The 26,224-nt window shown below is 48.3% G+C and overlaps 1 pseudogene; it reads left to right on the top strand.

Annotated features, from left to right (window-relative positions):
- Positions 1–723: 723 nt before the first annotated feature.
- LOC148802561 (cytochrome P450 89A2-like) lies at positions 724–25,667 on the top strand (annotated as a pseudogene).
- Positions 25,668–26,224: the final 557 nt, after the last annotated feature.

The following is a 26,224-nucleotide window of genomic DNA, read 5'->3' as shown; positions in this document are numbered from 1 at the left end:
CGGAAGAGGAATTCATATAATTGACTAAATAATTCATAGTGTGAATCAAATGGTACATAGGAATATATATACATGATTCATCTGATGATATAGGTTTTTCATAAAACTTAGTGCACTTTCTATCTCGAGAACTCTAATAGAGGAATCTAAGGATTACTTGATAGAAGTAGGTTTGATATATCTTGGAAGGGAATATTAAACAAATTAGGAAAAATTTCAGCTTATAAGAATGATGAATTATCTTGGTTAATTTAATAAATTGATGTTCACTGGAATTGTTAGGTGGACCAATAGTCCTAGCATTTTCAATTAGATCATTGCAAGTTCAGATATTGATTGTTTTTGTTTCTCTTTTAATCTTTAATTTTCAGTAGTTAAATTTCTTAGATTCAAAATTCGTTCGTCCAAATAATTAAGGGTAAACTATAGTTTTAGTACTTATTTTGTTAAATCCTCGTGGGAACGATATCTTTATACTACTTGATAACTAGTAAATTTGCTAGGGTTATACAATTATAGCTATCAGCACCCTCAGGCTCACTAGAATCACTAAGTAACAAATACATGCTACCATTAGACATACTGGACAGGAAAAGGAAAGGAGAACAACTAATGAAAGAAGATGAACTCACCAAAAGGACGACAATGACCTCGGACACAAAAGGAAGAGTGGCAAGCTGAAGGACTCTGACGCGATCTCAAGAGAGCACAATTACACGAGTTATGGCGAAGGTAATGGGATCTTCGACCCCCTATTTATAGTCCACCGCATTCGGCGATCATTGGTTGGGACCTATACGATCCGATAGCTCCCATGAAAACTGGCTGCACGCTACTCTATAAATAGTGTGACGTTCGTGCATGCCCGAGACATGACTCAGGTCATTACGTGGTTGAGCCAGATGATTGAGCAGGCTCGACCAATGGTTCACCCTCCAAATTGACTAAACCTCGCATCAAATCTACCTGGACTCTTCATGAACTCTCCACATCGGGTAGGATCCCTGGCACAAGGAGTGGGGGCAATTGATGAAGGGTGATTTGGCATGACCAGACAAGAAGGGGACATGTAGGCACAATCTAATCAAAAGATGACAACTCAGCTAGGCAAGCCTACTTCACAACATTTGGAGTTCGGGTATTCAGCCACCTCAACCCAAAACCCACCTCGGTGTAGAGTCACCTCAACACCCAATCCAGTTTAGGACTAAAGAATTGAAGTTCCAGCTTGGAGCTAATGACCCGAAATTCTACATAACCGATTCCAAAGGCTTCCCCAACAAATCCCGAATCTCTCAAGATCACGACGACCCAACAAATCCTAAATTTCCCAGGATCACGATGAGAACTTGTCCTAGCTCTGCTTGAATCGGAGGTAAATGATAAAACTTATGGACCCATAACTCTCCTTCAGAAATGGAACAAACCTTATCTCCATAACTCAGAGATTCCAGAGCTCTTTCATAAGGCCCACGACTAGGTGTAGTTAGATCACTGCCCAATTAGAGTTTGGATCGCCCACCAGCTAGGTGTAGCTAGATCACGCACTATCAGGTGTCAACTTCCCCAGTCTTAGTCTAATCCTCACCTCTCTCTACATTGTAGAAGTTCCCACCAGGTCCCTTTACTGTGCCCACCGTAGAAAACTTCTTATGGATTGCTAAATCCTTATAGGAGATTGAAATCATTCTTCATAATCTATGCACCAAGTACGACTCCATCATCAAGCATCAAATTGGCTCTCACCCAGCCATCTTCATTGCAACCATGAGCTCGCACATGAGGTTCTCATCCACCATGGTGCCACCTTCGCTAATCATCCTCGAGCTCTCGCACCCAACCGTGTAATTTCCAGCAACCAGCACAACATCAGTTCTACTGCCTACGGCCCAATTTTGGCATCTCTTCTGATGGAATCTCACCCACGAGATCCCCCACCCTTCACGAATCAAGTTCTAGGCAATGCTTGCATCTGGGTTTTGTCCAAGAAACGAGAGGAAGGGGCATGGCATCGGTCCTTGGCCCTCGAAGGGGAGCTGTGATGGCCCGATTGCCCGCCTTCATCCCAAGGGATTTCTCATTGGTGGCAGTGTCCTTGGTCTCGGAGGTGATCACGAGACTGTGTTGATTTGTCCCCTCATCTGTTAAGGGGTCGGGAGGTCCTTGGCCATTGACTAGCACATCGACTATTATTGGACTTTGCGGAGTTGGCCCTGTTGGAACTGACTGGGCCGATGGCTAATGGGTCTAGAGACAATCGTCCACCATGGTGCCCCAAGGCTTCCAATGGGGCAACCACACTAATGGCAGCCTTCTACTGGGCACCCCACATCGTCTAAACTCTATGCGAGGTTGTTGAGCTAGTTAAGGACTGCTTGGAATTGCTCCATCATGACCAAGTTATGAGCATTCTTGGTGTTTCTTGCCATCTTGGTTGAAGCTTAGGAGTTACTTTTTCAAGACAAGTTTTAGAGTATAAGTTCAGTTGAGGGAAGTCTTAGTGACATTCCCACAGACGATGCCAATTGTTGCTACCTAGGATGAGCTGAGGGCAACAAGGTAAATCCACTTCTAAGCTAAGGACTGATTGATGAGTCTAAGGACTGTTGTGACCAAGGGCTGGTACATCAGACTTGTGAAGAGAGAGAGAAGACGTCAGAGGCCCCAAGTGCTAACCCGAGACGGGGACTCCGATGGTCAAGTTAGTAAGGGTATGACGAGAAGTGGACGAGGCCTAAGGTTAGGATGCTCAGACGAAACCACAAGGGAGGCAAGGAAGTTCTTAGGAATAAGGAGTCTAGATCATTACCTTGAGAGGGTCACCCCCTATTTATGCTTGAGACCGCCTAGAGTAAGTGGATGCGGGTGGCCAGGATGTTGTCAGGCCTTGAGGGCATGACCATTCGAGGCCATTGTGTGCGATCGTGCTATTGGCCATGCATCGCATGCCAACCTCTTCTCTCATTGGATCCGCACTACGTGCTATGTTCCACCACATGCATGCGTGCCATTGCCTGAGCTATAAGCGCCTACATCACTAACCAACAAGCTTAGAGAACAAACTAATTTGGTACAACCGGTTCGTGTCTTGGATCACTTCCAATATGCATGTTTTGCTTGTTGGTGCTCATGTTCTTTGGAGAAAAGCTTGATGAGAAGATTATCAGACATTGAATCTGATGAAGGGAAATTTGGCCCGACCTCACGATCGCCCGACACGTGGCAAAGACAAGCAGCTCGGGACAGTAGAGCGCCCGAAGTGGACAACGGGAGCAAGTCCAAGCTCACTACCGAGCCCAAACTCCAGACCGCTATACTGAGTCCGAGCTCCCTGTTAAGAGCGAGCTCCCTGTTAAGGGTCCGAGCTCCCTAAGAATCCGAGCTCCCTAAGTAAGAACCCGAGCTCCCTAAGCCCGAGCTCCCTAAGTAAGAACCCGAGCTCCCTACTAGGAGCCCGAGCTCCCTATTAAGAGTGAGCTCCCTGTTAAGGGTCCGAGCTCCCTAAGTAAGAACCCGAGCTCCCTACGAGAAGCCCGAGCTCCCTATTAAGAGTGAGCTCCCTATTGAGAACCCGAGCTCCCTGCAAGGAGCACGAGCTATACTAGGCCCCAAGCCTCACGAAGCTAACCCGAGCTGACCCATGGCAGCTCGGAACACTCCAAACCGAACTCAAGACACCTCGCTCGCCACTCAACACTTCACTTCCGAAACACCAGGCCGACCAAACGTACCCGACACTAAGGACGTCCGTATCCGAGGGCGACGCACCTGACTGATTTGGGATCTGACGCCTGACAGCCGCATTTCGAACGGCTTCCTGCTACCGCCACCTGCAACCGTCGTCACTAGCCGTAGAGACGGCTCCGACAAAAGGAACAGTGGCGGTTCTGCCCGGCCAGAGGAAATGACATCCAAACTGGCAGGAGTTCCGAAGTAATCATGCCCGACCTGACGGAAGCCTGGAAGTGAGTGCGCGAGGTGGTTATAAAAGGCTCCCTACCCCCCAAGAACGAGGTATGCTAACTTTCGCGCTATCTGGTCTATCTTGCCTTTGAAGGATTCTAACTTGAGCTTCGGAGCCCTTACGCCGGGTTCTCCCCGGAGCTTCTCTTCTCCTTCCGTTTAATGTCCCTGTTACTCAGTTCAGAGGCAAGATCATCGAGAGCTAAGACCGGCCAGATTGTGCATCATCAATTGGCGCCGTCTGTGGGATCACTTCAAAAGGCCTCCCTCCAAAACTTTCATACCCTTTTCTTCTTCCCTAAGAAAACACTCATGGCCTCATCCAGCAACGTCGGATGCGGTATAGAAACAAACACCACCGGGGAACAGCCCCAAGTTCCCATGGTGTGTGTTGGGCAGTTCACCATCCCCCTCTCGGTGGATGGAATCCCCAATCTGACTACGCCACAAGCACTGGCGCCTTTAAGCATACCTTCCGCAAACATCCCCTTCCCTCTTCCCATCGAGACTACCTTCACTGAACCAACCGCCGTCCCCCTGGCAGCTAGTCAAAATTGGTTGGATGACTTAATGCAGTGCATGCGGGCAATGCAAGCCCAGATGCAGCAGTTCCAGCAACACCAGCTTCACCAGCACCAAGTGTTGCACAACCTCTCCCAATACCACTATCAACAGCAGTTCCCCCAACTGACACCGAACCAACCACTACATCCACCTCACCACCCTGCCCCGAAGCTAGTCAAGGCCTCTCCGCAGGATGGGCACCTCCACCAAGGAAAGGCCTCTAGGCCCCAGAATCCCCCAAACTGCCAGGCCTTGTCCCCAGGCCGGAGAGAAAGAAAAGTCATCCCCGCCTCGCGGCTCGTAGGCGGATCGGGAACCTCGCCCACGAGGTCGGCACCTCGGGCCTCCAAACCGGAGTCCCCACTGGTGGAAAACCGATTCGGCGCACTGGCAGCAGCGGACTACCAGCACTCCGGTCCCATCGAGCTCGGCAACACAGAGGCCAGCAGCGCCAGCACAAGGCTCACTCAGCAGCGAAGGCACCGTCGAAGTCGACGAACTGCCACCCGCATCCTATCCGAGCTCAGAGGCAAAGGCAAGACGAGCTCGGACGAGGTAGGATTCACCCCAATTCTCTCAGTTCCTTCCCCCCTCGCCTCAGAGCTCCTGGCCGTCCCCTTGCCCAGAGATTTCAAGCTCCCACCCCTAGACAAGTACGACGGGTCCTTCGACCCCAACGACCACGTGGACGCTTTCCAGTCCCAAATGCACCTCGCCAGAGCCAGCGAATCATGCATGTGCGTGGCCTTCACCACCACCCTCAAGGGGGTAGCCCGCACTTGGTACAGGAACCTGGCCCCCGGATCGATAAAGTGTTGGGCTCAGTTCGTGCAGGTCTTCACTACACACTTTGTCACCAGCAAACGGTGCCCCAGAGCAGAGGAAAGCATCTTCGGGGTAGTCCAGAGGGAAGGAGAACCCATACGGGACTACATCAAGCGATTCAATGAGGCATGCTTACAGATACTGTGGTTAGACCCCGTGGTGCAGCTCGCCGCAACAAAAAGAGGGGTGACGCACAAGGAGTTCAAATGGCACATGGTACCCAACCAGCCCGCGACCGTGGCCGAGTTCCTCAAGCTCGCGGACAAGTTCATGAGAACGGAGGAGGAAATCAACCAGCGAACCGAGGGCGGAAACGAGAAAAGAAAGAGGGATGGCGAGCCCTCTAGCTCGGCCGACTGAAGAAACCTGGCCCGGGACCCAAAACCGAACCAGTCATTCCGAGCTCCCCTGCCAGTTTGGACGGATTACACGCCCCTGAACACGAGGCAGACCGAGATCCTAATGACGATCAAGGATGCCCCGTACGTGAAATGGCCACCTCGCCTAAAGGGAAATCCGAACGAAAGAAACAAGAATTTGTATTGTAGTTTCCATAGGGACCACGGTCACAGTACCGAGCAGTGCAATAACCTCCGAGACGAGATAGAGGGGCTCATCCGTCGCGGATACTTAAGAAACATTGTACAGCACAACAATAATAGCAATAAAGCGGTTCAGCCGGGTGAACACTTAAAGGACACCCCCGAGACTAGCAGTAGGCCTACCGAACCGGTGTAGCGACAGCCTCCAGCAAAAAGGCCAGTTCGGGGAACCATCCATGTAATTGTGGGAGGTTCGATGGTGGTGGGATGCACATCAGCAGCAGCCCGGACCTCAGTTCGCGCAGCGGTCCTCGAGGAGCGGAACCCCCCGAAAAGGCCGAAGACCGAGGAGCCGATCCTCTTCACAGAAGACGACGCGCGGGGAGTTCGCTACCCTCACGACGACGCACTTGTCATAAAACTCAGGATCAGCGACTTCGAGGTTAGGTGAGTGCTCGTAGATTCAGGCAGCTCGGCAGACATCCTCTTCAAGTCGGCATTTGATCGGCTACAGCTGCCAAGGAGCGAACTAAAACCTGCAAGCACTCCCCTGGTGAGCTTCAGCGGGGAGGAAGTCAGGCCCCTTGGAAAAATAACAGTGCCCGTGGAAGTCGGCACGTGGCCTTGTGCGGTTAGACTCAACCACGATTTCCTGGTGGTCGCGACCCCCTCCCCATATCCTGTGGGCGGTGGTCTCCACCTACTATTTGGCCATGAAGTTCCCTACGGACTTCGGTGTGGAGGTAGTGCGGGGCAACTAGCTCGAGTCCCGCAAGTGCTACGTTGCCGCCCTGAAGGGCAAGTCCAAGCCGGCTGGCGACCTCGATTTGGAGCGGCCTACGGAGCAAGGTGAAGAACGAGCCTCGCCAACAGAAGAAACAGTCGCAATCCCGACCTCACCTACGAACCCAGCTCGCGCACTCCAGATTGGTGCTTCTGTCAAAGAACCCCTACGGATCGAACTGGTAAGTTTTTTACTCCAAAATTTAGATATTTTTGCATGGTCCGCGGCCGATATGCCCGGTATTGACCCTAGTCTTATAACTCACAAACTTAACACTGACCCCTTAGTCAGACCCGTTAGACAGAAGAAACAGAACTTAGCCCCGGAGCGCTGGAAAGCGGTCGACGAGGAAGTCGAAATGCTCCTCACGGCAGACTTCGTAAGAGAAGTCCATTACCCGAGCTGGGCGGCCAACCCTGTGCTGGTGAAAAAGGCGAACGACAAGTTGCGCATGTGCGTCGACTACACCGACCTGAACCGAGCTTGCCCGAAAGAATGCTTCCCCCTTCCTAGGATCGACCGCCTAGTGGACGCGACCTCAGGACATGAACTGCTAAGCTTCCTGGATGCCTACTCAGGCTACAACCAAATCCGGATGGACCAATCCGACGAGGAAAAAACTAGCTTCATAACCGAGTCCGGTCTATACTGTTACAAGGTCATGCCCTTCGGGTTAAAAAACGCCGGGGCGACCTTCCAAAGACTTGTAAATAGGCTGTTTCGGCCCCTAATCGGCACAAAGATAGAGTGCTATGTAGACGACATGGTCGTCAAAACACAGTTTTCACAAGAATTAATATGAGACTTAGATTCTGTCTTCCAAATCCTGCATCAATATAACATGAAATTGAACCCCAACAAATGTGTCTTTGGCGTCACCTCGGGCAAGTTCCTGGGCTACGTTGTCAATCGACGCGGCATCGAGGCCAACCCAGACAAAATAAAAGCCATCCTAGATATGAGACCACCTCAGAAAATAAAAGAAGTCCAAAGGCTAAACGGCCGCATAGCCGCTCTAAGCCGCTTCATGTCCAAGTCGGCAGATCGCTGCCTACCCTTCTTCAAAGCAATCAAAGGCAAAGGGTTCGAATGGACCCAAGACTGTCAGCTCGCGTTTGACGAGCTAAAAGGCTACCTCGCCAGTGTGCCAACCTTAGCTCGGCCCGAGGAAGGCGAAGTCTTAGAACTATACCTCTCGTCTAGCGACGAGGTGGTCAGTTCGGTACTAGTAAAGGAGGCAGATCGGGTCCAATCACCCATATACTATGTTAGTAAAATCTTGTAGGGAGCAGAGACAAGGTACCCGTAGATAGAAAAGCTAGCGTATGCCCTGGTGGTAGCGGCACGGATACTCCGCCCGTACTTCCAGGCCCACACCGTCATCGTCCTGACCGACAAACCTCTGAGACAAGTTTTACTCAAGCCCGAGGTTTTCGGCCGGCTGACGAAGTAGGCCATCGAACTCAGCGAGTACGATCTTCAGTACAAACCAAGAACTGCCATCAAGGCCCAAGCCTTGGCAGATTTTATCGCAGAATGCACGTTTAGCCTCGAAGCCCCTGAGCCGATCGAGCCCGAGATCCCCAGTTCGGGCGAACTCGGAGCTCCCAAGCCAAACGAGTCCGAACCCCGTGAAGTAGCAGCTAGTGTGGCATCCCTCCTGGTTAGGCCAAGCGCGAATTGGGATGAGGAAACCTGGATCCTTCATATAGATGGCTCCTCGAACCAACAAGGCAGCGGGGCTGGAATAGTGCTACGCGGCCCGAGCGGAACCAAACTGGAATACACACTACGCTTTGACTTTGCGGCATCCAACAACGAGGCGGAGTACGAGGCACTGATTGCCGGGCTAAACCTAGTGCACGAGGTCGGAGCAAAGCATATGGTCATCTACAGCGATTTCCAGCTCGTGGTCAACCAAGTTACAGGCGAGTACGAAGCATGCGAGCTCACTATGATTGCGTACTTGGCAAAAGTAAAGGAAGCTCTGCTCAACTTCCAGTCACACTTCATCAAGCAAATCCCAAGGTCAGAGAACGCTGAGGCCGACGCCCTGTCCCGACTGGCTAGCACGAGCAGCAACGCCAGGAGAACCGTGTACGTAGAGGACTTACCTCAGCCCAGCATTCTCGGTGGGGCAGAAGAGGTCGCTCCCGTCACCGAAGCAGAGCCGAGCTGGATCGACCCACTCGTGAACTTCCTATTAGACGGAACCCTCCCCACGGACCACAACGCAGCCAAGAAGGTGCAGTGCCAGGCAGCCAAATACGTCATGATAGACGAACGGTTGTACCGACGATCCTTGCGCCCAGCCGAAGCCGAAGCCGAAGCCGAGCTGGTACTCCGCGACATCTATGAAGGCTTGTGCGGCGGACAGCTGGGGGGCAGAGCCCTCGCCCAAAAGGCACTTCGACAAGGATACTACTGGCCAACGATGAAGACAGAGACAATCGAGCTCGTCAGAAAATGCGACAAGTGTCAGAAACATGCCAGCATCCACCATCAGCCCCCCGCCGACCTCAAATATCTCACCAGCCCATGGCCCTTCGCCCAATGGGGGATCGACCTCCTGGGGCCATTCCCACCAGCGACAGGCGGGAGAAAATTCCTAGTGGTGGCTGTAGATTATTTCACAAAGTGGATAGAGGCTGAACCCCTGGCAATAGTTACAGCCCGAAACATACAAAACTTCTTTTGGAAGAACATTTTATGTCGCTTCGGGCTACCTCGGGTATTGATCTCTGACAATGGCAAACAGTTTGAAGATATCAAGTTCCAAGAATGGTGCCGAAGTATGGGAATTAGTCAGAACTTCACATCGGTCGCACACCCACAGGCAAATGGCCAAACAGAAGTAATGAATAGAGCCATCCTCCGCGGACTGAAAACGCGATTGGACCGAGCCAAAGGTTTGTGGGCAGACGAACTACCAAGTGTTCTATGGGCACACCAAACCACGGAAAAAACCGCCACAGGTGAGACCCCCTTTAACCTCACATACGGCACCGAGGCAGTAATCCCGGCGGAAATCGAAGTATCTACGTTGCGACTAGAAGCGTACGACGAATAAAAAAACGAGGGCGAGTTACGCACCAACCTTGACCTACTGGACGAAGTGAGAGACCTCACGCACATCCGAACTGCGGCCTACTAGCAAAAGGAAGCTCGGTATTATAACGCGTGAGTAAAGAAGAGGAACTTCCGCGTCGGCGACCTGGTTCTCCGTAAGGTCATGGTGCCCGAACCCGGCGTAGGGAAACTTGGACCGAACTGGGAAGGTCCCTACAGAGTAAAGAAAGCACTCAGTGGAGGAGCATACGAGCTCGGAACCCTAGAAGGAAAACAAGTACCCCGAGCATGGAACGTTGTCAACTTAAGAAGGTACTACCTATAGGCCACAAAGTACCCCGAAGCCATTTCATGTCAAAAAATGAACTGAAGGACCGAAATGGTCAGTTCGGCAAAAATTATAGCTCGATGACAGGACAACCAGTACATGAACAAAAAAGCCATTTCATTTCAGAATAGATGTGTACATTCAAAAAAAAAAAAAAAAAAAAACCATTACAAGCCAGGGGCCACTTCATCGTTATCAGAAGCCACTTCGACAAAGCCCGAAGGACCTGCCTCCCCCTCGGAGTCCGGTTCGGCATCCGCAGCATTAGCCATCTCTTGAGTGATGCGCGAAGTGGATATGGCGCTGGTATCGAGGTCGGGGTACGTATTCCGGATCATCCACTGACTTAGCTTGAAACCCCTCCTGTAGGAGTCTACCATCAGATCATCGAAATCCGGCGAAGCAATGTAATCGCTGACAGCCTTCTTCTTCGTGTCTTCGATGCCTTGAGAGAAGATCTGAGTCCTCTCCCTGATATCCTCCTGAAGATACTCGACCTGGTGCTCCAGGTCCAGCTTCATTTCCGCCATACGCTTCACCACCACTCCCATGGCCTCGGCATCCCTCTGAGACCTCGCCTGCCTAGACCGCGCAAGGCGAGCAGCAGCATCAGCAGCACGAGCATTCTCCTCGGCAGTCCGAGCAGCCTCCTCGGCAGCTCGCGCCTGCCTCGAGCATTTCTCCACTTGGTTCGCCAAGGCGTGAATGGAAGAGTTCACCTATCAAAGGAAAACAGGATCAAAGAAACGAATAAAAGAATAAAAGCCGAGCTCTAAAGAAAGGATCACTTACCACCATGGCATGAGTAATGGCACGGCAGGCCACTTGGTGCAGAGGGAGCTCAGTCCACGCCGCAACTTCCTCGGGAAACATCGCCTCCTTACTCCGTTGAAGAGCATGAACAGGCGACAGCACGCTCCTAAAGTCCCCCGGGGCCTCCGAGCCCGACGGCCCAGCTCGCATATGAGCAGACTCGGAATAGGCGGGAGCCCCCGTGTGTGTGGTTTCGGCATAAGGAGCCCCCGCCGGCTCCTGCAGTGGAGGAACCATCTCAGGCTCCTGTGCCAGACATTCCGGCACCTCGGGCTCCGCACCCCGGGATTGCTCGGCACGAGCTCGCTTAGCCACCCGCTTTCTCCTCTTCATGCCCTCGAACAAGTGCCCACCTCGGGTCCCCCGAGAGTCCATCGTACCTGCGAAAAGGAGTTCGGCATCAGTAAGACACGTAAAGGAAGAGCAAGATAGGATCACTAGGGAAAGAACCTACCCGAACTCAGGCCCGCAGCACTAAGCTTGGCCTGCGTCAGATACCATTGACAATCCATCCCAAGCCGTGCCCATTGCCGGAGGCCCTTCGCCGTCTCCTCATCAAGTGTGATGCCGAAATTAGGAGCGGCCATCCCCCAGCCAGTCTGAAACAGCCACCCCAGCGCACTTCGCACCCTGAAATAGTCCCGCTTCCACGCCGGGACCTTATTGGGGAGTCCGTGTAAGAGCTTGAAGCCCGGGCGAGGGGACAGGTAGTATGCCCGCCTACGCCCAGGAAGGGGACCCACTTGCTTTTTCAGCATTAAGATGGAAGAGAAAATCTCCAGGTCCAGAGGAAAGTTCTCATCGCAAAATAAAGAGATCGTTCCCACTAAGTTCCTAATAGAGTTCGGGTGAAGCTGGCCAACCGTCACACCGAAGTGGTTTAGGACCTCGACAAGAAGAGGGTGGAAGGGCAGTCGCAGCCCCGCGGCGAGCTGTTCCCGGAAAATCACGATCTCATCAGGACCGTGTTCCCAAGGGAAGCTGCCCGTAGGGATAAAGTAACCGTACTCACTAGGCAAGTCGTAGTAGTCTACGAGGGTTTGAAGTTCCTCAGGCGTCATAGTTGAAGGGCCGAACTGATCTACAACCCGGCCACGACGGGACACGACGGGAGGTGGACGCCGACCTACCCGAAACACCTTGGGATGCAGGCCCGACCCCTTCCTCACGACCTACGTCGGGCACACTTGAACTACCGGGGGACGCAAACTGGTTCGTAGAACCTACATCAGACCCGCTTGAAAAGTCTGAACCCTCCAAACCAGACATCGGGAAGCGGAACGGGATTCTAAAAGCACTCACCCGGGAAGAAGATTGAAGCAGACCATGAAAGCTCGAACAAGCAAGGAAACCTGGGACGCGAGCTGAAAAGCCTGGACGCGAGCTGAAACTTAAGCGCGAGCTCGAGATGTACAACAGTAGCGAGGACGCCCCCCCCCCCCGGGCGCTATTTATATCCACAGCGGCCGGAAAGCGATGGCCCAGATCGAAGCCAATCCAACGGCCCACAGCCATGCTAAGCCGCACGTCTTCCAAGACCAATCAGCGCACGTCTTTCCGAAACTGACGGAGCGTCGCGCACGTCTTGTCAGAGGACAGGTGTCGGCATGCGTCTTCCCGAAACTGACGGGGTGTCGGCGCACGTCTCCTCGCAATAAAAGCGTCTGCAGCGCAACTCCCGAACAACCACCGTCACGACTCCCAAACACGCGCCCTTTTTTGAAAATCAAATTAGAACAAGCGCACTCGGCATGGACCAAAACCTTCCTGCTACCTTGCGAACTCCCCGCGCCAAGTGAAGGGATGAGAGATCCATCCTATGGATGCCCAAAGATTGCGGAATAAGGGGCGAATTTCAAAAATTTTATCTCTCCCTTCAACTGGGAATCGTATTCCCTATTTAGAAAATCATATTTTCAAGGATCAATCTTGAACCATAAACTGAACCAGATCTGAACCAAAAGGAGTGGGAGAGGATTATACCTGATACGGAGAAATACTATCTCCCAATGGAGGTGTTCACGCCTAAGGAAGGATCCAAAATCTGCTCCCACTGAAGATGGCGCAGTGAAGGATGGAGCAGAATCAGCAATGTTCTTCAAAAGAACTTGAACCTTCGCAAGAATCAACTGGACGGGTTGTGAGTACAGCTCCAACCAATCTTTTCCCAAAAGATTGAAATCAAGATCCAATCTTGATTGCTCCCAAGAACTGGAGATCGAACTGAAGGAATGGCAATGGCAGGAAGGTGGCGGCAGGAGAGAATTCGCAGTATGCAGGAAATCTCTCAATCTCTCTTTCTTTAAGAGAAGAATGCTGTTGATGATGTTAAAAGGCTGCCGCCCCCTTCCCCTTTTATAATCTCAAAGGGATCAGCTCCTAATCAGATTAGGAGTTGCTAATCCAAATCATATTTGGGTTAGAAGTCCCTTAGTGATAAGGGATAATCCTTATCTTATCTGCAAATCAGATCAGCTGTCTCCTAAACTAATTAGGAGGTTTCCAGATCTAAACCTTATTTAGATCTTGGACTCTTTGAGTGGATAGGGTCTAAGCCCAATCCTTTTAGCTGACCCACTTCAGAATTCGCCCCCTTTAAATGACTGATCAAATCAGCCCAGTTCGAAATGGGCTTAAGGCCCATTAAGGTTATGTACTCAAAAACCTTACAAATTGCTGCCCAGTTGGGCTTACTTGTATGGCGTGGGACCCAAGCATTGATCTACACATCAGCCACATGGGTTCAGCCCAGCCTTTGTTACAAGGCCTAGCCGAATGCACTGCTGAAGACAGTGTACCCCCTGAAACCCATCAAATGAGCTCTATGGGCCCAACACTTACACTAAGTGGCCCCTGGGCCAAGCCACCTTGTAACACCCAGGGACTGTGGGCAGATGCAAGATTAGCCCATCAGGTGTTATCCTCAATGGTCTTACACTTAACCTCTCAGCCCATAATGATCATACACTGCCCGACAAGAGAGGACCTCTCCCTCGGCTGCAAGGAACAGTGTTGCACTCTCCACTTATGTGGATCCCGGGAATTAAAACCTTCTTGCAAACAATTTAGAAACCATACATATATACTTTTATATCTTATATAAAATATATTTTGCAAAACAAATCTCAACGGTTGAAATCGGCTGCCGGCAGTCTTGGTTTCCATCAGTGAGAGTGCATCCCCGATTATTACCTTTGTCCGACAAAGGGGCTGATCCTGTCACTATGATCACCCACTCAGATGAATTCTCAGACTGTCCCAACATACCCAGGTTTTGACCCCCGCTAAGGATCTCACTGATTGGTACATCAAAGACAGCCCAATCCGACACCTAGTGTAGTATCATAATCGAGCCTAGGGGTCGGGTGTAACTTTACAGTTTTGCCCATCAATATCCAAGGTCCAGGGTAATACTGGAAATCTGGTCCAGTTCAAAGATTCAATTAATCCTACACTGTATGTGCCTAGGGTCTCACCCTGGCAGCTGAGACAAGCCACCCCAACCGACTTGGTGGCACTACAGTGTTAGCCTTGTCAGGATAGGTCTCCCCAGACCGACCCACTGGCTGTGAACATTCTAAACTAACACGAGTCTCATTAAGTGTCCAGTTTAAGGGTATTACACAGAAACATACCAAGGGAACATGAATCAAATATGTATCTTTATTCATTTATAGTAAACTCATAAAGTACATCATTCTGATTGAAGCTAAGGGCATACAAAACTGTCTAACAGCTCCCACTTGCACTTCGGTCCAATCAGGTACTAGCCGGAGTCCCATGCTTTCCACGTGTTTCTCAAACACTTTCTGTGATAGTGGCTTTGTCAATGGGTCTGCTACATTTTTGTTAGACAGTTTTGTATGCCCTTAGCTTCAATCATATTGATGTACTTTTGTTATTTAGTGGAAATAAATAAAGTACATGTTTGATTCATGTTGTTTGGTTTAATTCTGTGTAAAACCCTAAAACTGGACATTTGTAGAGACTCATGTTAGTTTTAAATGTTCACAGCCGTTGGATAAGTCTGGGGAGATTTATCCTGCCAAGGCTGATACTGGTGTGCCACCAAGTGTTGGGATGGCCTGTCTCAGCCATCAGGGTAAGACCCGAGGCACATACAGCATGGGATTACTTGAATCCTTGAACCGGACCAGATTTCCAGTCTTGCCCTGGACCATGGAGATAGATGGGCAAAACTGGAAAGTTACACCTGACCCCTAGACTCGATTATGACACTTCACTAGGTGCTGGATCAGGCTGCCTTTGATATGCCAATCAGTGAGATCCTTAGTGGGGATCAAAACCTGGGTATGTTGGGGCAGTTTGAGAATTCATCTGAGTGGGTGGTCATAGTGACAGAATCAGCCACTTTGTCGGACAAAGGGTAATGATCGGGAATGCACTCTCTCTGATGGAAACCAAACTGCCGGCAGTTGATTTCAATCGTTGGAATTTTGTTTTTGCAAAATTAATATATTTACATATATATGTACGGTTTCAAAATGTTTGCAAATGGTTTTAATTCCCGGGATCCATGTGAGAGGAGAGTGCGGCACTGTTCCTTGCAGCCGAGGGAGAGGTCCTCTCTTGTCGGGCAGTGCTTGATCATTAAGGGCTGAGAGGTTAAGTGTAAGACCATTTAGGATAATACCTGATGGGCTAATCTTGCACCTGCCCACAGTCCCTGGGTTTTTATAAGATGGCTTGGCCCAGGGACCACTTAATGTAAGTGTTGGGCCCATAGGGTTCATACGATGGACTCAAGGGGTTCATTGAGATTTTCAGTGAATTCGGCTGGGCCTTGTATTAAAGGCTGGGCCGAACCCATGTGGCTGGTGTGTAGATCAATGCTTGGGTCCCACGCCATACAAAGAAGCCCAACTGGGCAGCAGATTGGAAACTAATTAAACACTGAATACTTAATGGGCCAAAAGCCCATTTCGAGGTGGGCTGATATGATCACCCATCAATGGGGCGAATTTGAGATTGAAGTTAGCAAAAAGGATTGGGCTCTTAGCCTTATCCACTCTTAGAGACCAAATTCAAATCAGATTTGAATCTGGTAACCTCCTGATAAGATCAGGAGTAAGCTAACTCTATCTGGGAAAGGGATTAAGATTATCCCCTATCCAAATACTGATTTGGATTGGGATAACTCCTAATTAGGAGATTTCTTAATCAAGAAGAAAGGGAGGAGATTTTCGAATGAACCAAGAGAGAGAAATCAGATTTCGATCCAAGAGGTTTTGGTAAGCAGGAAGGGTTCCTGCGAATTGAGATTAGATCTCATTCTCTCCAGAAAAGAAAACAGTTCAGCCTTTTCGTTTCTGGAAATCTCCTCCTGCCGCCGCCATCTGCATTATTGCAAGATTTGATCTTTGCAGAAAAGAAAGTCAAGAAACCAGTTCTTGACATCAGTCTTGCAAGAAAGACTGAAAGAATTAAGTGTTTAGTACATCCAGGGGATTCTTGTGAAGGATCCAGTGTGTAGGACGCACCCTACTGGTTCTGTTTCATCCACAGCTGTGTCATCTTCAGCAGGGACAGATCTTGGAGCATTCTTTGGGCGTGAACACCAACTTTGGGAGATACTGCTTCTCCGGATCAGGTATAATCCTCCCATTTATCTTTTGGTACAGATCTGGTTTGATTAGGGTTCAAGTAGATCCTTGAATATTGTATTCTAAATTCAGGGAATATGATTCCCAGTTGGGAGAAGGTAGGAAATTTTTGAAATTCGCCCCACCCATTCCGCAACCTTTATGGCGTCCATTAGATGGATCCGACCATTCTTTCAATTTTCCGCTGACGCTACCTTCTGAATCAGGACGTCCCCTCTACCAACAATCTCCCGCAGTACGTGGTACTTCCTCTCGATGTGCTTCGACTTCGAGTGGGCTCGTGGCTCCTTAGCCTGAGCAATGGCTCCATTGTTGTCACACAACAATGGGATGGGTGATGTGCTGGACGGAACAACTCCCAACTCGTGAACGAACTTCTTCATCCACACAGCTTCTTTGGCAGCCTCACTTGCGGCAATGTATTCGGCCTCGGTCGTGGAGTCTGCAGTGGACCCCTGTTTTCTGCTTTTCCAGCAAATAGCACACGATCCTATCGTGAAAACATATCCAGATGTAGACTTTCTATCATCTGGGTCTGACTGGAAATCGGCATCTGTAAACCCCTGGATCTGTAGTGAGCTACCGTCGAACACCAGACAAAACTCTTTTGTCCTTCGAAGGTACTTAAGTATGTTTTTCACAGCAGTCCAATGCTCCTGCCCTGGGTTGGCCTGGAATCTGCTTACTACACTCACTGCCTGAGCTATGTCAGGACGAGTGCACAGCATGGCATACATGATGCTCCCTACGGCTGAGGCATAAGGAACGTCTTTCATGCCATCAATCTCCTCAGAAGTCTTGGGAGACATCTTCTTGGAGAGAGTGACTCCGTGCCTGAAAGGAACATTTCCTTTCTTGGAGTTTTCCATGCTGTATCTTTTGACTGTTTTGTTAATGTAAGCAGATTGGGATAATCCTATTATCCGCTTCGATCTATCTCTATAGAGTCGAAAACCCAGTATATAGGAGGCTTCTCCAAGATCTTTCATGGAGAATTGTTGCGAAAGCCATACTTTCACCGTAGTTAACATTCCCACATCATTCCCAATGAGTAGAATGTCATCTACATATAGAACCAAGAAGGTAACATTATCCCCACTGTACTTTCTGTAGACACAGGGTTCATCCGGATTCTACTCGAAGTCAAACGATTTGACAGCAGAGTTAAAACGGATGTTCCAACTTCTAGAAGCTTGCTTAAGCCCATAAATGGATCTGTTAAGTTTACATACCATGTTTTCCTGACCTGCAGCAATGAAGCCTTGCGGCTGCTGCATATAGATATCTTCAGTAAGATCTCCATTCAGGAATGCAGTTTTGACATCCATCTGCCAAATCTCATAATCATGGTATGCTGCTACAGCTAGTAGGATCCTAATGGATTTAAGCATGGCCACAGGCGAAAAGGTTTCCTCATAATCGATGCCCTCTTTCTGAGTGTACCCTTTCGCCACCAGACGAGCCTTGAAGGTCTCAACTTTACCATCGGGGCCCTTCTTCCTCTTGTAAATCCATTTGCAACCGATTGCCTTTACCCCGGAGGGCGGATCTACTAGAGTCCAGACTCCATTGGTCTCCATTGAGTCCATCTCTACCCTCATGGCCTCCACCCACTTTTGGGAATCTATGTCCAACATAGCTTCCACGTAAGTCACGGGATCCTCCTCACTAGTAAAGGTTTCCACCAGGTAACTATCCTGGTCATAACCATAACGGACTGGTGGCCTGGATGCCCGAGTGGATCTTCTAAGTTGGTCACTACCTGGAACTTGTGGGACATCTCCCACTGCTCCTGAGCTCTGCTCATCAAGAACAACTTCCTGACGATGGGTGTCCAGGATATAGTCGGTTTCCAAGAATTGCGCATTTCGGCTGCAGAACACTTTCTGCTCACTTGGGTCATAGAAAAGGTAACCTACAGAGCCTTTTGGGTAGCCTACAAATAGGCAATGGCTGGTCTTAGATTCCAACTTGTCTGCACTCGTTCTTTTAACATGTGCTGGACAACCCCAAATCTTCAAGTGACTGACACTTGGTTTCTTTCCGGTCCAAAGTTCATATGGAGTATTCGGAACCGATTTGGTTGGAACCCGATTCAGCACGTAAATCGTAGTCTCTAATGCGTAACCCCAAAAGGATGTGGGTAACTCTGAGTGTATGAGAAGTGTCCGGACCATATCTAATAAGGTCCTATTCCTCCTCTCTGAAACACCGTTAAGTTGTGGTGTAGCAGGAGGAGCTAATTGTGATACTATCCCATTGTCCTTTAAGTAGTCCCTGAATTCGTCAGAGAGATATTCGCCACCTCGATCGGATCGAAGGGCTTTAATTTCTCTCCCTAACTGTTTCTCGACCTCTTGTCTAAACTCTTTGAACTTTTCAAAGGATTCAGACTTGTGTCTCATTAGGTACACGTAACCATATCGTGAAAAATCATATGTGAAGGTGATGAAATACACGTGTTGATTTCGTGTCCTAACACTCAGGGGACCACATACATCAGTATGTATTAGGTCAAGTGTGCCTGCACATCTTTCAGGCTTACCACTAAATGGCCGTCTCGTCATCTTGCCTTGTAGGCAAGGCTCATTGGTGGGAAGATCTTCTACAGGTAGAAAATCCAAAGGACCATCCTTTACCAACCTTGTGATTCGGTCAACACCGATGTGGCCAAGTCGGTAATGCCACAGACACGTGGGATTAACTGTATCACGGGCTCTCTTCTTGGGGTTTTCAACCGACGTAGTTTCGGTTATGTTAGTTTCTAGAGAAGGATGTAGAACATAGAGACCGTTCTCCAGTTCCCCGTATGCGATGAATCTGTTATTTCTTTTAATAGTAATCGTATTACTAAAGAAGACAGAATAACCATCTGCACACAGTTTTGAGACAGAAATCAAATTTCTTCTTAAATTTTGTACATAAAGACAATCTTTTAGTACAATTTTTCCTTCTCTAAAATATAATTCCACGGTTCCTATGGCCGCGGCTGCAACAGTTGCAGTAGTCCCCAAGTAGAGTGTGACTTCTCCTTCACTCAGCCTTTTGCTTACCTTGAACCCCTGTAGTGAGTTACACGCATGAGTTGAAGCCCCGGAGTCAATACACCAGGATGCAGAAACTACCAATAAATTGGTTTCTATAACACAAGTTTCAAAGTTACCTTTCTTGGATTCCAGGTAGGCAGGACAATTCCTTTTCCAGTGGCCGGTCTTCTTGCAGAAGTGACAGGCATCCGATGCTTTGTCTTTCTTCCGCTTCTTGCTTTTAGTGGCTTTCTTCTAAGGCTTCTTTGCCTTCCTCTTTCTCTTGCCTGTCTTGCCAGCTTCAACAAGCATGGCTACAGGCTCATCCTTTTTAATCAGTTCTTCAGCTCTTTGTGACATATTGCTGAGCTCTTGTAAGCTGACATTTAGCTTGTTCATGTTATAGTTCATGATGAACGGATTAAAGGAAGGAGGCAAAGAGTTAAGGATAGCATCTATCTGGGTTGCAAGGTCCAGCCCGGATCCAAGAGCCTCCAGTTCGTTGATGTATCCCATCATTCGAAGACAATGGTCGTGAACTTGTTGACCCTTGGACATTTGTGTGGTCATGAACTGTTTCAAGACCTTTTGTCGAGTAGAACGATTCTGCTCTTCATACATTGTCCTGAGACTGTCCAATATGTCTTTGGCAAGTTCGATCTGATCGAACTGCCTCTGTATCGTATTGTCCAAAGAGGCAATGATGTAACACCGGGCAAGGGAGTTTTTCTCCTCCCATTCTTGATAGTCTCTCCTTCGGGCCTCAGAAGCCCTATCTCCTGGACACTCCGGGGCAGGATTCTTTGCCACTTTGTCAAGTTTTTCAGAAGCAAGGACCAGCATAAGGTTCCTATACCAGTCAGCATAGTTTGGGCCCTTCAACTTGTTGTCATCAAGTAGCTTTGCAAATGATCCGTTTGCCATTTTCTGATAAAAAGCAAACATCAGTCCACGACCTAATTTGATTCATGTTCATTTCATAGATATGGATTTTAATCTACGATCCATTTCCATTTATTCATCTCTGAGATTTCCCTCCTTTCTCAGTGACGGAGACTACGGGTTGTCTCTAGAAATGTGGGAAATCACATAGGGTGCATGAAGCCAACTGTTTCAGCTGCATAACCCCACCACCTTTCTGTGAAGGATCATATCCACTCATCATATGAGTTTTCCCTTTGGCCTCTGTCAGACAAGGTTCAGAGCCGTTTTCAGGTAAACCTTTCTGTCCAGTGAGTGCTTACCCATCATATTCGTGAATGCCAAGGTACCGTGAGAGAGTTCCCATTTTCTGGTGAAGCCCCTCCCACATCGGTCTATGACGCCCCTATCATCTTATGAAACACTTAGACAAGCCCAACAGCAAATGGATAGCCCATTTTCTGGTGCGTTTCCTCATTACTAAAGGACCCATCTTCGTGCTAATGATGGAAGGCCTTTAGAGAGTTCATCATATGAATCTCCCTATCACATGCACTCATATTATCTGGAGGGAACAGATAATTACGCCCTAGTTCTATCTTTAGGTCAAACCAAAGTGGCTCCCACTGACTTTCATAAAGCCAGATTTTTGTGGGCCTAAATCGGCTAGGGTTCCGCACGAGACCTCATGATGAGGTGTGGGGCCCACCACTGAGGGAGGTCATCCAATGACCAAAAGGGACACCATGGCAATGATGTGCATTCAGCCATGGTGTGCGAAAGAGCCACTGTAGATTGAGCATGGGCCAAGTACTTATGGCCCATGTACGTAGCACATCACACATCCATACATCACATGCAGGGATAAATTGAACCAATCAATCAATTATCTGTAAAGCCCATTTGAAGCCCATTTTAAATCCATAATATTAACCATTAACATTATGTAGGTATATGGGCCGAACGGTTCAACCCATATAGCTTTAAGGGTTAAGTGGGCTTATAGCAGTTTTAACTGTTTAAAACTGGGCCTTTACAGGTTGGGCCGAATTAACCATTTAATTAAATATCAATCCTTAGGCCCATTAGTGGGAAATTAGGGCTGACTTTCAACCTTGATTAAACCCTAGATTCGGTCCAAACAGTTTGAACCAATCTTGGTTCGAATGGGTCTAGGGTTTGATCTTTAATTAAATCTTTAATTCAAGAAAATAATCTGAAATTAAAAAAGAAAAACAACAATCAGTAAATCAGGGTTGTTCGCACAATCCATCCTGCAAAACAAAGGTTAGATCACAGAATGCAGTTTCACAAACTGCAAATTGCAGATGGGAGAATCGTCATCTTCTTCTCTGCGAAATCTCCCTTTCTGCGCCGCCATCTTCGATCCATAATTGAAATAAATAGAAATCCTATTTCTATTAATAATTACAACAGATCGAATACCTATACATTGAGTCTAGAAAATAAAAAAAATTATTTACAGACCAAATGTAATAAATAAATCAAGAAACTACAAATCTTGCAGGTTCCCTGCGCAAACCAAGATTTCGATCTCCTCTTGTACGAACAGCCCATAAATCAAGAAAATCATAAAGAACAATTCTAAATAATAATCAGATTTATATAAAATTAATTTCAGATTATTCGCCCATTAATTTTTGGAACAAAATTTCCCAAAACCCATATCTGCGCAAATCGGGTAGAACACCTTCTGCCCATTTGCGCAGGTTCAGATCTGAAACAAATTGGTTCAAGATTTGAACCATGGCTCTAATACCACTGAAGGGATGAGAGATCCATCCTATGGACGCCCAAAGATTGCGGAATAAGGGGCGACTTTCAAAAATTTTATCTCTCCCTTCAACTGGGAATCGTATTCCCTATTTAGAAAATCATATTTTCAAGGATCAATCTTGAACCATAAACTGAACCAGATCTGAACCAAAAGGAGTGGGAGAGGATTATACCTGATACGGAGAAATACTGTCTCCCAATGGAGGTGTTCACGCCCAAGGAAGGATCCAAAATCTGCTCCCACTGAAGATGGCGCAGTGAAGGATAGAGCAGAATCAGCAATGTTCTTCAAAAGAACTTGACCCTTCGCAAGAATCAACTGGACGGGTTGTGAGTACAGCTCCAACCAATCTTTTCCCAAAAGATTGAAATCAAGATCCAATCTTGATTGCTCCCAAGAACTGGAGATCGAACTGAAGGAATGGCAATGGCAGGAAGGTGGCGGCAGGAGAGAATTCGCAGTATGCAGGAAATCTCTCAATCTCTCTTTCTTTAAGAGAAGAATGCTGTTGATGATGTTAAAAGGCTGCCGCCCCCTTCCCCTTTTATAATCTCAAAGGGATCAGCTCCTAATCAGATTAGGAGTTGATAATCCAAATCATATTTGGGTTAGAAGTCCCTTAGTGATAAGGGATAATCCTTATCTTATCTGCAAATCAGATCAGCTGTCTCCTAATCTAATTAGGAGGTTTCCAGATCTAAACCTTATTTAGATCTTGGACTCTCTGAGTGGATAGGGTCTAAGCCCAATCCTTTTAGCTGACCCACTTCAGAATTCGCCCCCTTTAAATGACTGATCAAATCAGCCCAGTTCGAAATGGGCTTAAGGCCCATTAAGGTTATGTACTCAAAAACCTTCCAAATTGCTGCCCAGTTGGGCTTCCTTGTATGGCGTGGGACCCAAGCATTGATCTACACATCAGCCACATGGGTTCAGCCCAGCCTTTGTTACAAGGCCTGGCCGAATGCACTGTTGAAGACAGTGTACCCCCTGAAACCCATCAAATGAGCTCTATGGGCCCAACACTTACACTAAGTGGTCCCTGGGCCAAGCCACCTTGTAACACCCAGGGACTGTGGGCAGATGCAAGATTAGCCCATCAGGTGTTATCCTCAATGGTCTTACACTTAACCTCTCAGCCCATAATGATCATACTCTGCCCGACAAGAGAGGACCTCTCCCTCGGCTGCAAGGAACAGTGTTGCACTCTCCACTTATGTGGATCCCGGGAATTAAAACCTTCTTGCAAACAATTTAGAAACCATACATATATACTTTTATATCTTATATAAAATATATTTTGCAAAACAAATCTCAACGGTTGAAATTGGCTGCCGGCAGTCTTGGTTTCCATCAGTGAGAGTGCATCCCCGATCATTACCTTTGTCCGACAATGGGGCTGATCCTGTCACTATGATCACCCACTCAGATGAATTCTCGGACTGTCCCAACATACCCAGGTTTTGACCCCCGCTAAGGATCTCACTGATTGGTACATCAAAGACAGCCCAATCCGACACCTAGTGTAGTATCATAATCGAGTCTAGGGGTCGGGTGTAACTTTCCAGTTTTGCCCATCAATCTCCAAGGTCCAGGGCAATACTGGAAATCTGGTCCAGTTCAAAGATTCAATTAATCCTACACTATATGTGCCTAGGGTCTCACCCTGGTAGCTGAGACAAGCCACCCCAACCGACTTGGTGGCACTACAGTGTCAGCCTTGTCAGGATAGGTCTCCCCAGACCGACCCACTGGCTGTGAACATTCTAAACTAACACGAGTCTCACTAAGTGTCCAGTTTAAGGGTATTACACAGAAACATACCAAGGGAACATGAATCAAATATGTATCTTTATTCATTTATAGTAAACTCATAAAGTACATCATTCTAATTGAAGCTAAGGGCATACAAAACTGTCTAACACCAAGACGGGACCGTTGTCGTAGGGAGTGGGGGGCAATTGATGAAGGGAAATTTGGCCCGACCTCACGATCGCCCGACACGTGGCAAAGAGAAGCAGCTCGGGACAGTAGAGCGCCCGAAGCGGACATCGGGAGCAAGTCCAAGCTCACTGCCGAGCCCGAACTCCAGACCGCTGTACTGAGTCCGAGCTCCCTGTTAAGAGCGAGCTCCCTGTTAAGGGTCCGAGCTCCCTAAGAATCCGAGCTCCCTAAGCCTGAGCTCCCTAAGTAAGAACCCGAGCTCCCTACTAGGAGCCCGAGCTCCCTATTAAGAGTGAGCTCCCTGTAAAGGGTCCGAGCTCCCTAAGTAAGAACCCGAGCTCCCTACGAGGAGCCCGAGCTCCCTCTTAAGAGCGAGCTCCCTACTGAGAACCCAAGCTCCCTGCAAGGAGCACGAGCTATACTGGGCCCCAAGCCTCACGAAGCTAACCCGAGCTGGCCCATGGCAGCTCGGAACACTCCAAACTGAACTCAAGACACCTCGCTCGCCACTCAACACTTCACTTCCGAAACACCAGGCCGACCAAACGTACCCAACACCAAGGACGTCCGTATCCGAGGGCGACGCACCTGACTGATTTGGGATCTGACGCCTGACAGCCGCATTTCGAACGGCTTCCTGCTACCGCCACCTGCAACCATCGTCACTAGCCGCAGAGACGGCTCCGACAAAAGGAACAGTGGCGGTTCTGCCCGGCCAGAGGAAATGACATCCGAACTGGCAGGAGTTCAGAAGTAATCATGCCCGACCTGACGGAAGCCTGGAAGTGAGTGCGCGAGGTGGTTATAAAAGGCTCCCTACCCCCCAAGAACGAGGTATGCTAACTTTCGCGCTATCTGGTCTATCTTGCCTTTGAAGGATTCTAACTTGAGCTTCGGAGCCCTTACGCCGGGTTCTCCCCGGAGCTTCTCTTCTCCTTCCGTTTCAAGTCCCTGTTACTCAGTTCAGAGGCAAGATCATCGAGAGCTAAGACCGGCCAGATTGTGCATCATCAGAATCCATCCAAAGGAAGATGAATACTAGTTTTGGTCGATTCAGTGTACTGGCTTACATACCAAGATTGGGAAAGATTATATTTAGAAAGAAGTGGAATGAGCTCTATTATCTAAAGCACAATCAGGAAAGCATTCTTATTCCTCTAATAAGAGCCCAACAAGAGCAAGAGAAGAAGTTATATTACAATGAAGGGAAAATGGATGAGATTGTTGTTTGCTATGTCGATACATTGCTCGGAATTTCTAACCATCGGCACTAATACATCATTTACCACATTGTAGTGGGTCATGGAAAACTTGGAGAAGTATCCACACATCCAAGCAAAGTAAAGTAGTTCTCAGAGATCGAAGGAGTGGTAAACTCCAATAGAGAGGTCAAAGAGGAAGACTTGTAGAAGATGTCATATCTGAATGGGAGTGGATTAGCTAGAGACAAAAACATGCACACCTAGCTGAATTACCTATCTTGGTTGAACACACCAGTTTTTAGTGCAACTGTGTCCCACATGGGGCCCATACTAAGCACCAATTTGGTGTTCAACTGTGATTGGTAGTTCAGCTGGGTGAGTATGATTTTGTCTCTAGCTCATCCGAGTCCATATGAAGGCACCCACTTGCACGCATGACAATTTTTTATTTGTTTTTATAGTTGGAATTTGGAAATAGTGAGGTGGGAGAATCTAACACACACAAGGGGGTAGAACTGTATTGTAGGTAGGATGTTGAATTTTAAACAATGTACGCCCTTAGCTCTAATCAGATTAATGTACATTGTGTCGTTTATTGTAAATGAGTAAAGTGCAAAATTGATTCGTGTTATATTGGTGTGTTTCTATGTGATACCCTTAAACTGAACACTTATGAGATTCGTGTTAGTTTAGAATCTTCACAACCATTAGATAGATTTGGGGAGATTTATCCTACCAAGGCTGACATTGATGTGCTGCCAAGTTGGTTGGGGTGGCTTGTCTCAGTTGCCATGGTGAGACCTGAGGTACATTTAGTGTGA

This window comes from Nelumbo nucifera, chromosome 2 (assembly GCF_055504915.1).
Source record: "Nelumbo nucifera cultivar China Antique chromosome 2, China Antique-T2T, whole genome shotgun sequence".
Taxonomy (NCBI): domain Eukaryota; kingdom Viridiplantae; phylum Streptophyta; class Magnoliopsida; order Proteales; family Nelumbonaceae; genus Nelumbo; species Nelumbo nucifera.
The sequence above is the reverse complement of the archived record's forward strand: the minus strand, read 5'-3'. Positions and strand labels throughout refer to the sequence as shown.